A 5,527-nucleotide genomic window follows, 5' to 3' on the forward strand; every position below is an offset into this window, starting at 1 on the left:
ATTGAAAATGCTTCTACCTTATCCCCATTACATATAATACTTGCTGCTGGTTTTAGATAGATGCTGCTTATTATTTTAGGGAAGACTCCATTTATTCCTATACTCTCCAGTGTTTTTAATAGGAATGGATGTTGCATTTTGTCAAAAGCCTTTTCTGCATCTATTGAGATAATCATATGGTTTCTGCCAGTTTTGTTGTTGATGTGATCAATTATACTCATAGTTTTCCTACAATTGAACCATCCTCACATTCCTGGAATAAATCCTACCTGATCAAGATTTATTATTCTCATGATAAGTTGCTGTAGTCTTTTTGCTAATGTTTTATTTAAAATTTTTGCATCTATATTCATGAGGGAAATTGGTCTATAATTTTCTTTCTCCATTTTGTCTCCTGATTTAGGTATCAGTACCATATATAAGAATTTCGTAGGACTCCTTCTTCTCCAATTTTCCCAACTAGTTTGTGAAGTATTGGAATCAATTGTTCCTTAAATGTTTTATAGAATTCGTTAGTAAATCCATCTGGCCCTGGAGATTTTTTCCTCAGGAGTTCATTGATGGCTTGTTCAATTTCTTTTTCTGAGAGGGGTTATTTAAGTAATTTACTTCCTCTTTAGTTAGTCTGGGCAACTTATATTTTTGTAAATATTCATCCATTTCACTAAGATAGTCAAATTTATGTGCATACAATTGGGCAAAATAATTCCTGATTATTGTTTTAATTTCGTCTTCATTGGAGGTAGATTCACCCTTTTTGTTTTTAATACTTGTAATCTGGTTTTCTTCTTTCTTTTTTTTTTTTATCATATTGACTAAGGGTTTATCAGTTTTATTGTTTTTTTTTTTTCAAAACCAGCTCTTAGTTTTATTTACTAATTCAATAGTTTTCTTAATTTCAAGTTTGTAGCTTTGTTTCTTCTTTGCCTATTCTAATTTGAAGAAGGATACAATTCTGAAAGGTTCTAAATCTAGATGACAATGAGAATGGTGGCATGACAGACAGAGCTGTAAAGGAAGGGACCTTAAACAGCATCTAGTCTATTTCTTCTTTTTTTTTTTGGATGGCATTTGGGGTTAAGTAACTTGCCCAAGGTTACATGGCTAGGTTTTTTTGTGTGTGTGGGTGTTAAGTGTCTGAGACCAGAACCGAACTCTGGTTCTCCTGACTCTGGGGCCAGTGCTCTACTCACTGCGCCACCTAGCTACCCCTAGTCTATTTCTTTCATTTTATAAATGAGGAAAAGGCAGCTAGGAGGCACAGTGGATAGAGTGACAGGCCTGAAATCAGGAAGACATCTTCCTGAGTTTAAATCTGATCTTGGACACTTACTAGCTGTGTGACACTGGTCAAGTCACTTAGTCCTGTTTGCCTCAGTTTCCTCATCTGTAAAATTAACTAGAAAAGGAAATAGAATCAGAATTGAATGAAAAATAATTTAACACACATAAATGAGGAAAGTGAGGCCTAGAGAGAGTGACTTGTCCAAGATGACATATCTAATAGGTTTCAAAGCAAGGATTTAAGCCTAGGTTCTCATTCCACTATAGCATTCAATTTTTCAGAGAAGGAATGGATGGCTTTGAGGAGAAGATATATTCAGTTTTGAGTGCCTTGAGAGGGCAGCAGATAAAAAAACTGGAGGTCATTTTAAAGGTCAGGCCTAGAGCTATCAATTAGGATAAAGATTGAGGATATAATGAACCATTTTATGAGAAAGAATCAGTTCACAATCAGAGGAAGTACACTTATTTACAGTTTATTGATCTTTAAAAAAAAAAAAAGGTAGAGAATATGTGTCAGTCTATGACATAGTCTCTTGAGTCACTTTTGTCCTGATCCTATTACAACACATTTGGGGTCCATCCAGAAGCTGGTCACTTCTGCCAGGATTGACAGTTCATCTGAATGACTCACAAACTTCAGGCCTGCACTGCTACTGTCTTTTCAGTATAAGTTTTTATTGATTTTTTTTTTTTTGCATCATCATGGTTTTCCCCAGTATCCCTTCCCTTCTCCCACACAACCAACCCACATAACAGATGGTATTTTTTTAAAGACCAAAAAAAGAGAGAAAAAAATTAACATAAGCAATCAATACATTGTAAAAATCCAAAAACATATGCAATACCTGCATACCTCAATGAAGGAATAGGTTAGGAGTGTCCTTCCATATCTTTTCATTTGGGTCCCTCTTGATCTTTATAATTTTGTTACATTGACTTTTGATTTTTTTTATACATGGGTATTCTTTCCATTTAGATTGCTGTAGTTATTGTGTACAATGTCTCCTTCACTGCTTACTTTACTCTACATCTGTTCATGTAGCTCTTTCCATACTTTTCTACATGCATCTCATTGGTCATTTCTTACAGCATATGCATATCCCATCACATTCATCAGCAGTAAACAAAAGTTTTTCACTTTACAAATGTGCTGATTAGGGCAACAGAACTCCAGATCCATTTGGATAAATATACCAGTTGTGAGGGAGTTAAGTAAGGATGCACACTGGTTGATAAAAGTAGTCACTTTCTACAATATAGTTTTATTAGAATGAAAGAAACAAAAGGAAACCAAAAAAAATCAGACTGAATGGGAAGCTAGGTGGCACAGAGAATACAGCACCAGCCAGGAGGACCTGAGCTCAAATTTGACCTCAGACACTTAACACAAAACTAGCTGTGTGACCTTGGGAAAATCGCTTAACCCCAATTGCCCTGAATTCTCCCCTTCAAAAAGCAAAACAAACAAACAATAAAACCAGTTTGGGCGGCTAGGTGGTGCAGTGAGTAGAGCACAGACTCTGGAGTCAGGAGGACCTGAGTTCAAATCCAACCTCAGAAACTTAACACAAAAACTAGCCGTGTGACCTTGGGCAAGACACTTAACCCCAATTGCCCTCCAAAAAGCAAAAAAAAAAAAATCAGACTGAAAATTAAAGAGGAAACTGATGGTAAAGAAATGAATACCAAAACCAGCAGACTAATTGATCAATAAGTGAAAAGAGGCAGGAGGTGGGGAGGTAAGTACTGCAGGGAGGTTCCTCTAAGAGGAAGAACAGACCATCACACACACACACACACACACACACACACACACACACACACACACACACACCCATAGCGGCTTCCTGTTGCTTCCAGCTGCAAATGCAAAATGCTCTGGCATTCAAAGTCCTTCAGAACCTACCCTTTACTACTTTTCCAATCTTCTTACACCTTACTCCCTGACACATACTCTTCAATCCAACAACACTGGCTTCCTGCCTGTTCCTCAACAAGACATTTCATTCTTTAGCTCTGGGCATCCTCTCTGGCTATCCCATATATCTGGAATGCTCTCCATCCTCCACTCAAGTGACTTCTCTGGCTTCTTTTAAATTCCAACCAAAATCTCACTTCCTACATGAAGCCTTCCCTGATATCTCTTAATTCCAGTGCTTTCCCTGTTATTTCCTATTTATCTTATATACAGCTTGCTTTGTATATATTTGTTTATATGTTGTCTCCCACATTAAATTGTAAGCCCTTTGAGGGCAGGGACGGTCTTTTGTCTCTTTTTGTATCCCCAGCACTCAGTACAGTGCCTGGCCCATAGTAGGTGATCAATTTTTTGAATGAATGAATTAATTTATTGAATGAATGAATATGGACCTATTAGAAAGCAAGGGAGCCCCTTGACAATATAGGCCAGTAGAAGGGCATAGAAGGGGATATGACATTTATCTTCAAGAATTTGAAGTGCTGCCATGTGGAAAAAGGGTTAGAATTGTTCTGTTTGGCATCACAGGATGGTCTAGAAGAGGTGGATTCAAGTTTAGGCTTGAAGTAAGGGGGCAGTTAGGTGGCACCATAGTGTATAGAGTGCCAGGCCTAGAACACATCTTCCTGAGTTAAAATCTAACTTCAGACACTTACTAGCTGTGTAGCCCTGAGCAAGGGATTTACCCTGTTTGCTTCATTTTCCTTATCTGTAAAATGAGCTGAAGGAAACAGCAAACCACTTCAGTATTTTGCAAAAAACTCTTTTAAGGAAAAACTAGCTTAACTATGGGTGGAGGGGTTTTACTCCACCCATCCCAAACAACACCTGAAGTCACTGGATTAAAATTTTAGATAGAGAAGGCCTAAAAGTGCCAGACACCAAAAAGTCACAAAACTGTGCATGCCCTTTAACCCAATGATACTCCTGCTAGACCTATACCTGAAGGAGTGCAAAGATGAAAATGGAAAAAAAGTCCCTGCAAAAATAAAGTAGCTCATTTTGTTATAGAAAAAAAAACTGTCTACTAAGGAGGTGCCCATCACCTGGGGAATGGTCAGACAAGTTTTGGGATATGAATATCATTTAACCATAAGAAATAAGGAAATATCATTTCAGAGAGATGGGGGAGCATTTGTATGAATTCATGCAGAGTGAAATAAACAGAGCCAGCAGAACAATTTTACAAGGATGACATTGCAAAGAAAAACAAATTTGAAAGCCTTAGGAACTCTGATCAATGTGATGCCCAGCTACGATTCCAGAGGACTGATGATGAAGTATGTGACCCGCCTGCTGGCAGAGACATGGTGCAGAATGAGACATGCATTTTCAGAAATGCCCTCTAAGGGGATTTGTGTGGTTTGACTATGCATACCTGTTAGAAGTGTTTTGTTTTTCGTTTTTCCATTGACGGGAAGAAAGGTTAAGGAAATGGAGGAGAGTGATAGGGCTGGGGGAAGAAATAAAAAGAGGATGATTGAAGCATTTTTAAATGTACGGAAGAAAACAAAAGAAGGGACATCTTTGGAAGTTACACGCTGAATTTATCAAATACCCAAGTGAAAAAGTGAAGTGCAGCACAGAGATCTGAAGTTAATTACACACTCCCTTTTTTCTGTTCTACTTTATATATGGAAATGTTCATTTTATTTGGTGTTTGTTAAGTTCAGAATAATTTTTTTCATTCATTCATTGGTGCCTTTGATTATAGCAGTCTCCAGTGTGTTCCTGTTAGCTCCAACATAAGCTCTACATCTGGCCACCTTCCTTCCTTTCCAGGCTTCTTAAACCCTACTACCCTGCCCCCAGCACAGGCTCCAGGGGCCTGCTTGCCGTTCCCAGAACACTACACTGCGTTTCCCTTCGCCACTCCTTTGCCCTGGCTGTTCCCCCTGCCAGGTTCTCCCTCTTCACACTTGCCTCTTAGTTTCCCCCGCTTCCTGCCAGGCTCAGCTCCGGTCCCGTCTAGCAGGAGAGCTTTCCCCTTGGCCCCGGCTGCTAGGTCCGCCTTCCCTTCTCAGAGTCCCTGCCACCCACTTTGTCGGCATCTTGGATGTGCCCGGTTACAGATAGTTCGCGTTAGGGCAGCGGCTTGCGGCCTTTCTTCACATGCTCAGCGCCTATCACAGGGCCTGGTACGTAATGAGCGCCTAAGACATTCTGTGCAGATGTTCTGTAAAGTGAAGGGGGAAATACCACTAGGGCAGACCCACCACCCCGAAGGCTCGGCCGGTCCCACAGAGCTTCCACCCCTGCTGC

Source organism: Petaurus breviceps, unplaced genomic scaffold (genome assembly GCF_028583685.1).
Source record: "Petaurus breviceps papuanus isolate PSGF00001 unplaced genomic scaffold, PetGlider_PUasm1.0 37, whole genome shotgun sequence".
Lineage (NCBI taxonomy): Eukaryota > Metazoa > Chordata > Mammalia > Diprotodontia > Petauridae > Petaurus > Petaurus breviceps.